This window comes from Notolabrus celidotus, chromosome 9 (assembly GCF_009762535.1).
Source record: "Notolabrus celidotus isolate fNotCel1 chromosome 9, fNotCel1.pri, whole genome shotgun sequence".
Lineage (NCBI taxonomy): Eukaryota > Metazoa > Chordata > Actinopteri > Labriformes > Labridae > Notolabrus > Notolabrus celidotus.
Window position 1 is genome coordinate 25,620,001 of NC_048280.1, and position 13,420 is coordinate 25,633,420.

Below are 13,420 nucleotides of genomic sequence, written 5' to 3' on the forward strand. Positions count from 1 at the left end.
TTATGTTTGTTGTTGTTGTTATCAGATTTAAAGGAACATTTTTCCATTTAGGGGAATTTGTAATCTGATGTCTTGGTGAGAGTAAGATGCGATAATCAATACTGCTTTGTTGTTAGTATTTCATTAAAGCTGGCAGGCGGTTAGTTTAGCTTAGCACAAAGGGCAGTGGAAGTTAAAAAGCAACACTTTCTTTGTCCTCAGGTAGATCTCACTTACTGACACCTCTAATGATCACCTATTAGATCTTTTCATTCTGAGTTTCTGCCGCAGAGCCGAAACCAACTTCTGAACTTTACATTAAGCCTTACAAAAGCATTATGATGGTGTCTAAATGTTTAATATGTTTTTTCAAGATCATTTTTTGACTCATTGTTCCTTTGGCCTTTGTTAGATAGAAAAGCTTGAGAGAGCGGAGATGTGGGGAGAGAAACTGTCCCCTAGTCAGCTGGTGAGGAAGCTAATCAGCCAGACTCCAATCAGCACTGATCCAAAACACAACCAAATTAAAGTCATAATGAAGCACTCCAAAGATCTGTATTTAGAACACTGGAGAAACCAAACAAAGGCCCCAAGTAGAATGAATTGTTATTTGACCCTAAACCGTGATTATAAATTATCTGAATATCTGTACAGTGTCAGAGATACAAAACAAAGACGTATGCTGACCAAATACAGGCTGAGTGACCACCAGCTGGCTATAGAGACAGGGAGACACAGACAGACATGGCTGCCCAGAGAGGAGCATCTATGTGCTCACTGCTCTACAGGGGACATAGAGACAGAGATGCACTTCCTCCTCCACTGCAGCAAGTTCTATTTTCTAAGAGATGCCCACTACAGGGACATTACTAAAATGGTACCTAACTTCCCAACATTAACCCCAGAAGAGAAACTGTCAGTTCTCCTGGGGGAAGGGTCAGCAGCTCCTCTGGCTGCTAAATATGTGTCTGCCTGTCACAGCCTGAGGGACGCGCCATCCCATGGTGTTTGATTTTGGGTGGGGGTTTTGTGAGCCGCAACGGGTGAGGACATTGAGATATGCTGTATGGGTAATCGTTCATTAATGCATATAGAATATGTAATATATATGTAATATATGGTTGATATGTAGGTAATGAATATAATATGTACTGAATATGGTGTGTGATTAATGTATATATGGTGAGTGTACTGTTGTGAATATATATAATGTATTGTATGAATTTATGTGCTTTGGCAATAACACCTCTTTGTTCATGCCAATAAAGCAAATTTGAATTGAAAAATTTTTTTGAAAATTATATGGGATGAAGTGCATGGAATCCTGTCTGTACCGCACACTACAATCACTGCACTGAGGCTTCGTAATAACAAAACAGATCTGAAAGAAAATCAGTCCTCTCACCTTTTTATTATAAAGACAGTAAATAAGACTATTTCTCAAAGATGTTTGACTCAATGTGTTGTGGGAATTTTACAACAAACTCAGTGAGAAATCAACAAGCCCTGCATTCCCAAATAAGTTCTTGGCAATTATTTCAAAGTGAATCGATCTTGGTGCTGCTGTATTGTTTAATGATGCCATTTGGCAGCTGGCCTGTTAAACATATTCTGCACAGTGCAAAGACAGTCTGCTGATTTTCTTTGCAGAAAATGAAGAAGAATCCGATTGTTTTTCGCCCCCTGTCCCTCCCCTCTCTCCCTCCCTCTGTGGCTATCAGCTAGTCTCTGGAGAAGGGGCTGGTTTCCGTAGACGTGATGGGGAGATGTTTCCTGTGGCAGGTCTGTCTGCTGCTGATTAGAGCCCATCCATCAGCCAGACCTCCTCGGAGCTGAAAGGAGGGCACCGTAGGAACTGTCTCCAAATCTAGAACAGGACTTGATGCAAAAGAATAAAAGCTACCAAGTGTCCACGCCCTGCTTTACGGACAACAAACCCCTTAGATGGTGTTCACTGAATCAGACGTAGAAGCTGATTTAAGTGCACACAATAAACAATGGAGGACCCTCAGCCAAGATTTATTTTAAATGTGTGATTTGACTTATCTCCTTGTGACTCTTATCTTTATTTCTTTCATATAGATCTGCACTTTCAACACTCTTATTTTCCCTCTAAAACTCCCTCATGCATGTTTTTGCATTGCACAAAAGTGTCTTGCTGGAAATGTTTTACTGCCTCCAGGCTCACAGAGGTCTCAGAGGTTTTTGTTTCTCCTTTGCAGACGGGATCCTTCATCAGCTCATGTCTGCGCTGATTGCTCTGTGCAGGAGTGTGCTTGGTTTCTTCCTCTGTGGACCTCCATGCCGCTCTTGGGTAAAGCACCCACAATGGCAGGATGACTTCGGTCTAAAAACAGGCTGCGGTGCATGCCCCCTGCTGCGTGGAGGCATTTTTACTCCCTGGTCCCCATCACTTTATTTGGCCTCCTGTGTAAAGAGTAAACAGGAGGTGGTGAAGTATCCTCCCTGGCCAGGCAGAGGAAACCACACAGGGTCTGGAGGTTGAACTCTCCTGTGGTCGGATGGTCAAGTGGAAGGCAGTGCTGAGAAATAATGAGTCTGAGAAATGGTGTTAAGGCTAAGCTCCATTGTGTTGGATGTTGTTTGTGGATAGATGTCAAACGCAGCGTGACCTTGCATGAGAATGAAGTGTTTCACCCTGTGTTGGCAGTCTGTAAGTGACATTGATAAAAAAGGGAGAACCCCAAATGTAGATCAGGTCAGAGCATCAAAACACAAACAGGAAAGATTTATTTAACAAGTTAGCACAAGTGTGAATGCCTCAGGTGGTCAGACTATCATCTGCACCAACGCCCTCCCAAAGAGAAAACCCAGAGGTAAAAAGTTGTGCTTGCCTGCAAAAGAAGAACAATACTTTCCTCATATGTTTCATCTTTTGACTGTCTAAATCAGCAGATACTGCAGTCTATAATCTGGACAGAGGTTTAATGTGACTGGAAATAAAACTTGTTGTAACCTGACTTCCTTGAGAGTACAGCTACAAAAACATAATGGACCACGTCAGAAGAAGGAATTTCGTTAAATTTATGCTACACTTTGACTTCAGACTGTGTTGCTTTTAGGGCCCCTTCCAGGCATGCATTTGTACGGATGTAACATTCCTCTGAGAGCAGTAAGTGACAGAGCACCACTGACCGTAGTCACCTCAACCTGTCAGCCTATTGAACCTGCGGCTGACGCACACAATGCCCAGGTCAACAGGTCTGAGCCGCAGTCACTACAGGCACTAGATTCCATTACTCAGGTTTGACCTCTGACCTATGAAGGAGTGTCAGAATAAGATCAATAAAAAGGAGGAAACTGCGTCAAAACATCAATCAGTGGAAAATTTACAAGAAGAAAATGTTCAGTGGAAAAAAATAACCCTTTTTATATGTCATAGTACTGCTCAGCTTGAATTAATGCAACTTGACTTTCATTTTAAAAAGTTGTGGAAAGTAGCCTTCCTAGTACTGCTGATTGGAGAACTTAGTTGCTTTGTTACATACTGTAAAAAATCCTTTATTGTAAATAGCGAAGTAATATTTACAAATTAGGCTTAGGTAAACTGATGATTTACAGACACTCTTGTTTTTTGGCTTTTGTCTCTTTATTTGTTTTTGTTAGATTGAAAATAATGTCCAAGGTTTCAGGTGACATTGATATAAAGATGAGCTAAACATCCTTCCTATGTAGAAGTAGTACTATCTGAAGTAGGAAACAAAACCCAGACAAGTAATTGTTAGAGTAGAGCGAGCTGAACATTACCAGCTGGTGGAAATCCCATTTAGGACTGTACAATCATGGTAGCATCTGTGTGAGGCTGTACTCTGAGGCTTTGAGCCACAGGTCAACATCAGTATCAAAAACACCAACCAATCCCTGCCATCAGAAGCCAAATTATGAAACCAATCAAATCCTGTCCTGCCGTTCAGTCCGTCTCTTGTGCGTACATTTCATGTTTATTTGTGTTTTTAACTTTCAATATGATACTGTTTTGGTGTTTTCTTACAGCTGAGTGAGACATGAGTTGACATAGTGCAAAACACAAACAGTGTGCCGAGGACCGGTTTTGAATCAGTCAAGCTCATATGGTCGCGAATCAGGGGTGCTCGTGCATGTGAGTGGGGGCACGTACCAAACTTTTCCCGTTCCTAACAGCACTTCACACCGGTTCACACACCAGCATCCTTCTTTCCTTCTCCACTCAGAGTTTCTCTGAGAGCACACTTTGAAGCTCTAAGATTGTTTAAAAGATACATTGTTCTTGTCTTTGGGTTGTTGCACTTACCGGCTCGAGCTCAACCAGGTCGTGTCCTGAATGCGCAAACAGAGCGCATCTGGAGCGCAACCTATATGGAGGTATGGCGGCCACAAATGGCCACGTGACCGTGTCTAATTCATTTTTTTGTTTGTTTTAAATAACGTGTTTGAAATAGGTGAGGAAAATGCCTGTGGAAATGTTTGCATTACTCTTTTGATTGTGTGTAAGGTTAGTCGCCTTGAAATGGCCTTAAATGTGAAATATGATTTAATATAATAATATTATAATATAATTTCCAACGCCCAGTGGTAGGGACTACACACTTTAAAAGAGGGACAGTTTTGGCTCTGTTGGCAGGTGAGCAAAGTTACTGAGCAGGTAACATCGCTGTCTGTTTTGTTTGATGAACAACTGCTGTTTTCTTTTTTTGTGAAGAGAGTAACTGTAGTACTCAGCTGACACTGACGAGAACAATTGTAATCTATCTTCGTTTTTTTTACTTTTGTAAACATTTTCCTCCATTGCATTGGGGAGGCCGCCTGCCAATAAAACTATCAAAATTAAGTCTTCCAACTACGCCTGGGTTTTTCCCACATTATTTGAGCCCGGAAAGAGAACCCCACGACAACATATCAAGACATTTCACAGGATGAGCGGAAATTGTTACCTGCTCAGGGCATCATCTAAGTCATCAATAAACATCCTCTGAAGACCATAATTAGCAAAAAGTTGTATGGCAATTTTTTAAAAAGACATCAAGATATTTTAATCTGAACCAATGTAGTAGCCCCCTCAACCTGCATTACAAGCCACAAGGCTAGCACAGCTAAAATGGTTGACCCTCCAAATACAGCAGGATACATTTTATCAAGCTCAAATCTTGGGTTAATTGCTATATGCATGCTTATCAGTGCTAAAACAAGCCCCATGATTGGAGTTTACCTCCTGGGCTGGAAATAAACTAAATATGGGTCAAAGAGTAGAAGTGTATTTTGGAGCAGCTCGGCTTCTTTGTCTCAGAGTTATTGTGCAGCAGAGGCCACCACCGGCATCAGAGAAAACATTTTGCCGTCCTGGCACAAGAAAAGGGGATAGAGGAACATCCAGCTGCTCTCCGAAAGGGGAAATGAGAGGCAGGATTGGAAGGATTTATTGTCTTCATGATACATTTTACAGGAAGGATTACAGCATGACATTGTAAGTGTGGATATATTTTCGAGGAGGGCAGGCAGCACTCGGCCCGGGCGGGAACACTTCTGTTAATAGCCTGGCCACCGCTGATGTTATTGTTCAGGAGATGCTACGCCAAGTAGTCTCCTCTTTAGATCAGATACAGCCAGTCTCCGAGGCAGACGCTGAGATTTCCTTTCTGCCATCCAGCTGCTGTCTGTCGTGACTGAGAGCCTCTGAAGTTACAGCCAGCTGCCCCTGCAGATCAACTCACTATTCTCACCGCAGCCCTCTGTACAGCTGGATATCAAGCATTACATTTCACACAGAGGCAAAAGTGCAATATGCATTAATGGTTTTATGGTTTGGATGGAGCCTGCAGAAACAAACTCACAAATTTGACAGAAGCAGAAAAAATAATGTAAAACAACCCCTGGGATATGTCCTCATTTTGCACACTCACTCCTCTTCCCAATTCTTCCCATGTTTAACACTAAGGAGAGTCTCTTTTTATCTCTTGTTTCATTTCAGCATCTATCTGACCTGAAATGCTCACGTCAGACCCTTTGAATTCCTTAGTTAACAATCCCCATGAGGCAGAGAAAGAGGGAGTTATTTGCACAGGAACATCTTATCAGGAAAAATACCACCAGCATGCAATTAGCTACTGAGCTAGGTCATTTAAAGCTAATTTTCTGTGATGAAACTACTGATGCACATTCCATGCTTCATGGGAATTTTGCAGCATTGCCATGCTTAATGTAGTATATTCAGAGTTCAATAGCACCAAGTTACAATACAAACTCTGGTGATAAAAAATTGTTTCAGGTTGTAACTAAAGTCCAGCATTACTGTACATGCAGAGAATGCCCTCAGCCTCACCCTCCCTCTCTCCTTTGTTGCTCAGGCGTGGGTTGTCAGATCGCATGTACACTGGCTGTCGTACACTCTGCAAGAGGAGGGCACGCTCGGTGAGAGTTTCAGAAGCCAGCGGTGTGACCTGACGCTGGCCCCTGACCTCCACCCAATGGGAGTGAAGCTCAACAGCAGGGCGCCGTGGCTGACATGACAGCTCCTGCTGGGAGGGGAACGGGGCGAGGCGAGGCGCAGCTCACCTCTAATCCCCACCAGATCTGGCTTCACCAGGCTGATGCCCTGCCTGCAAAGCTGAGCTCACATTCCTGCATATCCCAACAGTGCAGAAGCCTCCCTTCGACCAGAGGAAGAGCCCCTGCTGAGCCTCACACTGAGAATGAAACTAAAGCATGGTAAATGATGTCTGGCAAAAGGTGAGTGAAAAATGTCCATATTTAAATGCAGATAGTAGCTCATACACTGCATGTGAGTCAATAATGTGGTCATGTATGCAAGGCCCACAAGCAGAGGCACGTTTTATAAAGCATGTCAAATACTAAAGGCTTAAGATGTTGCCTTTGGGGCCTTTGGGGCACAATGCCCAAAGCAAACAGTGCAGATCTCTGAAGAGTCGGAGAAACAAGGGTAAGGCATTCAGGGGCTCCCTGAAAGCAATTATCCTGGCATGCATACACACACACATACAAAGACTTCGGTCAGTCAGAGGAGAAGGGCTTGACTCCTCAGGCTCTGGTTCTCCAAACACACCCTCTTCCTGTTTTACTAAGGAGAAAATGGGAGCAGAAACAGAGAGGAAGAGAGGAGAGACACAGCAGGGTGAAGGACTCGTTACTCAACAGCAAGGACAGAAACCTGAGTGGTGCATTGTGTCTTTTTCAAGGAGACCTGACTCAGTTATCATGTCTAGTCACCAGAAAAATAAGAACTTAAAATGACTACACCTTATAATCCACTGATCACTGGATGCAAGGAAAACAAATCATCTTTGTGTCTGGCTTCTCTAATCAGATGATTTGATACTAGTCTTTGTCACATTGTAAACTAGTTTTAAAGTGTTGTCTGGACTAGTTAAGGTGCAGAGTATTGAGATGCCCCTGGAGTGATAACAATAAAACAATAAGAAATACTATATCATAATATAATGGTATAATCATGGAGAAAATAATAATTTGTTGCAATCCTATTTTTCTGCGAGCAAGCTAGTGTTGGAGTCCTGTAGTTGGAACTGGACCTTTCACCGATCTCCAACTTAAAATCACTGGAAACCCAAATCCACAATAATCTTCTATCTAAATATTGTAGGGCCCCACAAAGGCTCACAGTGCAGAGCCATCACTCAGCATCCCATTATTAGCTAATGGATCATGTGTAGGCTAACAAATAGAGGTATAACAGCACTTTGTTATTGAACTGTCTATTACCGTGAATGTCTTCTTGAAATCAACTGAAGAACTGTTCTGCTGTGGACTGTACTGACCTAAGGGATCTTGACATTTTATGGGTAAGTTAAATACATGCTTTGGTTCGCAGAGAGGGTGTGACATCAGTCCTGCAACTACACCAGCCAGATCACTTCTGCACGTCTTTCTCCATTAACACAATATCCAGTGGGGGGTCAGTGGTCAGCATGGTGCAGTCTATGGCCTCCGTTACTGTTTAACAGTCTGATGGCGGTGGGCACAAAGGAGCGCCTGAAGCGTTCAATCTTGCACCGTGGTGGAATTATGCGCTGACTGAACGAGCTCCCCATCAGCCACAGCTCATCATAGAGAGGGTGAGAGGGGTTGTCCAGGATGGCTCGCAGTTTGTTCATCAACCTCCTCTCAGCCACTGACTCCAGACTGTCCAGTTCTAGGCCAACCACAGAGCGGGCCTTCTTTACCAGCTTGTTGAGCTTGCTGGCCTCACCCGTCTTGATACCTCCACCCCAACACGCCACAGCAAAGAAGAGAGCACTGGCCACCACAGACTGATATAAGGTCTTCAGAAGCCTGCTGCAGACACTGAATGACCTGGGTCTCCTCAGGAAGAACAGTCTGCTCTGTCCCTTCCTGTAGATGAGAGGGTATGGAGGTGTCCTGTCCTTATTAATGTTCAGTTGATGGTCAGCATGGGAGAAAATGGTCCAACCAGCAAAATTAGCTCAATTTTTAATTGTTTTCCTACAGCCATCCAAGTTTATTTTCACACAGCGTTTTGTGTTTTTGTACACCCCCTTTGAGACTCTTAGCTCTGACATCATGCACAAAGGCTTCTAAATTATCATTTAATTACATTATGAAAACCTGAGCATTTTAAAGAATCAACAAAGAAAACACAGATTTGGATGGTAATGGCTTTTCAGATGATGCAAAAATACCTCAAGGATAAGAGGAAGTAGGAAACCACTAGTGTGTGACTCTGCATTGATGGGGTCATACAACTCATGAGCTAAAAACATAACATTAAGCCTGAGTAATGGTCCCAATACACCCAAGCCGAAGGTCGGACTTTTACGTAAATGGTTTTCCCACATAAAAGCAGAAAACAAGAAGAAAACACTGGCTTTGATCCACAGCCACGAGGCGTGCAGACAGCAAGCATTAACTAAAACATCAAGTACTATACAAAGCAAGGGCATTACCCAGAGGTAATTGCGTCAACATGGAAAGCTCTACAAGCTGTAGTTTATGAATGGAGGGGAAAAGTTTTAATGCTGAGAAGTTAGGGATGTAAAGGGAGGGACACTTTCAAAGCCTTTCACGTGAGTTGCTCTTCCTCTGTGTTGTCTGTTTCTCATGAAAAAAAAACTTCTGAAGACATTGTGTTAGTCATTAAATGAATCAGAAGAGCCAAGGTGTGGATTTTATGTCTGCAACATGTAAGCGGCCATTTCCTTGTCTTTGATATCCTTGAGGGCCGCTCATCTGAGAAAGATAAGTCTCAGTTCAGTAGTCGGGGTAACTAAGCTGATTGGCTTTGGTAACACAGGGTTAAGCAGATTTGTTGCACAAGTTGACATTTTTTATCTAACACAGACAACTAGCTGCATTTGCATGAAGATAACTGTTGACAGAGATAAATAAACCAACTTTGCATTACTACTGATAGGAGCAGTGTACATTCTGCCTAATTTTGCTCTCGACCAAAGCCTGCTGATACCTGATTGGTCAAACTACTTTGACTTGAACCACAAATGGATACAGGACACTTCCCTTGCTGAAAATCTAAACCCCCAAGTACAGATTCAGTAGAATCTGAAATAGAGATTACTTTAAGGTCAAGTTTGTATTTAGCTCTCGCTTCTCAGCTAGTAAATGGCTAAACACTAACATTTTCCAAAAGCGTTGGTAATGATTGAAAATCCATTTAAATTTATGCCTCATAGTTAGTTTTGTATCACATTTTTTTAACATTTTTTTAACATTAGCTAACATCAACGGTTTATCAAGTTTCTTTTAAAAATATATTTAACTCTTAAAAGTTTCATATTAATCAACACTTTTAAAAGGCTATTCTAATATTCATCTACTTCTTCCCTGAGCTAGATGTCAGAGGGCAAGGGCAGCCATGTGAATATCATCAGTTCTAACACTCTGAACCATGACAGCTCTGCTATCTGAAAGCACACCCACCAGCTGGACGGTATCAGCTCTCGTATGACCCATTTCATGTGGGGACATTTACACATAGCTTTCAGAAGAAATCCAGAGGAAATGAAAAGACAAAAAAGACTCAAGACATCCACACAAATATGCACAATTTAATGCTAGGTTCTTTGAGTTTCAATTACGCCGAGAGGATTTATTTTGAAGCAGGGCTGAGGGAAAACTATTTTTTCTTCACGTAACTATCTGCAACCTGTGACATTTCACCTCCTCTCAGAGGTGAGGAGAGGCTCACCCATGACATCACTGTGATATCTGAAGCATGCAGACAAAGAAAGGACTGAGGTGGAGCCCCAGCTGGACCATTTCCACCCCAACAAGGTCCTGTTACAGATCTCTTACACAAGCGCTGCAGTGGCTCCTGGATCCACACAACATGAGATTATTTATATTTGAATGAGCTACTGTATTGTACACAGTCAGGCTCATGCTTGTCTGTGGAACAAGAAGTAACTGATGGGATTTTGCTCAACAGGTCAGAGTTCATGTTGATGTAACTCTAAGTGGGATTTATAATAGTTAAAAGACACTTAACTGCAGCCAATTTAGTAAATCCCTTAAAGTATCATATAACATAGAGCTAAATATTATTGCTTTTTTCTCTCTGCAGTTAATCTTCAGCAAGACAGGAACTCAAGTTATTAATAGTGACCACAGCCAATACATCTCTGACAAACTTAACAACAAAGACAAGGTTTCAATTAGACTGAGTTAAACATGGACATAGTCTCAGTGATGTCACCCATTGGATTTATTGCACTAATATTTGACACAAGATTTGATATATTAGTTAAATGTCAAATGTTTACTAGAGTCTTATGCATATAAGTCAATATTTAATGTGTAATGCTTGCACACTGATAGAAAAATTGTAGAAGAGTCATATTCACTGTATGTGTACATATACTTGGCCTATAATGCTGCCTGAGTTTGAGCCTGAAGAGGTGTTATGAAACCCAGAGAGAGTAGTTGCAATATTTGAAATGCCAGCTTTATCTAATTTGTGGCTAAGCTTGAAACATACAGGTCAGAGGTGGAGTTGAAGCCATCGCTTGGCTTTCTGACATGGCAACAACATGACCACCAGTCAAAACAGCCACACCCTAATAATGCCTCTTGTGTAACTCTTATCATTAACACAGACACAGAAGTTATTTTGGATAAGTCACTCCCAACTGTCATTAAAACTGAAAGTTCGATATCGTCTTGAATTGGGATTCCTCGTTTTTTTTAGCTAGCCTCAAGAGGACACTTGAGGATCTACAGTTTTTATTTAATTTTTTGATCTTCTGCATTGGCTCCAACGTTCGGCACCAGAAGTTCCAACTTGGTATGAACTAGTACACTTGTAGGAAAAATGTACATGAAGCTGTGATATAAAGGATAGTGGTGTCTATTGGCATTTCCAAAATATACTGTATACTGTAGATCCAACAAATGATGGTCTACTCTAACATAAGAAGTAAAAGCTGTGTAGGATGTGAGGAATCAATAATTGAATCCCATCAGCAATCAAACCTACCTTTAACTCCACAACCAAGACCATTTCATAGTCTTTAGTAGAAAAACAGGCTGTGTTTGAAAGGAAAAAAAAGACTTATTCACAGCAAACCATGAAGATTTTTAAACTCTAGGGGCCAGTACAGACTGGGACTTTACAAAAAGAAAGGTCAATACAACAGCTTTATCTAGTTTTTTTAGCTACATGTTTCAGTTTTTGCAACAGTCCTCTTGATGTTAGCTAAGCTAGCATTATTCTAGCCAATTTATCAATCCTCATTCTAAAAGCCTCTTTTTGTCTTCTAAGCACATGTTACAATCTAAAATACAACCAATCAATCTTACCTCAAATTTTCAACTGTGTGAGCTTAAAGCTGTTTGAAAAATACTTTTTTTTTTAACTTTGTATACAAATGACTAGCTAACCAGAACTATGCTATACAAGAACACTTCTGTTTACTTTAATGTTTCACACAGGTGCTTAACATTAGCAAGGAAGGGTAAGGTCTTCAAATGCAGCTATAGTACTCTATTTCAGCACTGGCCATAGGCAATGTTTTAACCTAACTTATGATGTTGTTAAATATAGCTGCAGTAGCTATAGCATATACAATTATTTAACATAATTGCATTCACTAAAGATAACAATAGAAATACCAACTATTGTCAGTAACCCATTATGTTTTTGGAAAATATTAAGAAAAGTTAGGAGTTAATCTACCACTTTGTTTCATTAAAAATAAGCAGTCATGTTATGCCTGACAGGAACCAAGATGGAGCTAATTTAGCCGTCATATGGTGGTATACTATAGGTATACTAGTTATAACTTGTTTTCTCTAAATGTTTACCCTACACTTCATTACAACTTAGTAATATTGGCTACTTTTCTGTAGTTTCTGAGCGTCTTTGCCTTAAATTCTCTTTGTTTCTTCCAGCATTTTCCCCTGGGTGGTAATTTCTGCCTAGTATGTAATTATTCACAGCAGGCCAGTTACATTTGAGTCTGTAAGATGTCTGTCACCTGTTGTTCACACAACTTAAACATCTATACCAGGCCTGTTCACCCCCTCTACTCTTCCTGTGCTTATGTCTTTGATCAATAACTCTGCGGCTACCCCTCAGCCATCAATATGTGCGCCAGAGAGGGGCTCATTGTCATGTAATTACAGGCCTGCTACTCTCTGTGACCGAGCCAGTGCCTGGGTGAGTGTGATTAAAAGTCAGCTGGGGCATATATGGTTCCTCACAGCTCTTTCAACTGGAAGCAACAGCTTGGAAACACAGTTGAGTCAAACAAAGCTTTCTTCAGCATGAAACTCTAAACACTATTCGTGGTGATGGTGGTGGGGACGCAGTATCATGATTGAGCATCTAATTTGAGAGGGAATAGGGAGCACCTGTGACATCTGGAGAGGCCAAAGTTGAATCACACATGAGTTCATCCTCAGAACAAGAGGAGTGGAACAACAGGACAATAGATGATAGCACTACTGAAGGGACATTTAACCATCTGAGTCAGAGAGGCTGCAAATGCGAGCCAAAACCTTTGTTTTTCTTGACTTGAGTGTAGGAACTCCATAACAATAGTATCTTGAGAGCATAGCTGTGCATGTGTTAAAGTTATATGTCTGTGTACTGTATGTACAATATGTCCTTTACATGGACACCCCCCATTATGTTGACAGCAAGGTCATTAAAGCTAGCTTCTTTTGATTTACAAGCGTACAGCAAATCAGTTCAAGATGCTTACTGAGTCTTTAGCCTGCATCTCGTGTACAATAAACCAATAGAAGTGGATGGTGGAGGACTTTTCCTGAGGGAACACTCACAGGAAACACCTTCCCCATTATTATCTTTCCTGCTGTTATCGCTGGCAGCGCCTGCTCGCTCTCTCCTCTTCTAATCTCCATGGCCGGCGAGGCCTACACGCCATTCTGACCCTCTTTCACAGGGCCTCATCTCTCATGAGTCCAACTTTCATCT

General features: G+C 41.5%; 1 long non-coding RNA gene across 1 annotated transcript; it reads right to left on the reverse strand.

Moving 5' to 3' along the window:
• Window positions 1-1,361: 1,361 nt before the first annotated feature.
• On the reverse strand, window positions 1,362-4,300 carry LOC117818921. The gene is made up of 2 exons (XR_004632410.1): window positions 4,240-4,300; window positions 1,362-2,538 (listed from the first exon to the last, which is right to left on the reverse strand). It is a non-coding gene; the product is annotated as an uncharacterized LOC117818921 (long non-coding RNA).
• Between the last annotated feature and the right edge of the window lie 9,120 nt (window positions 4,301-13,420).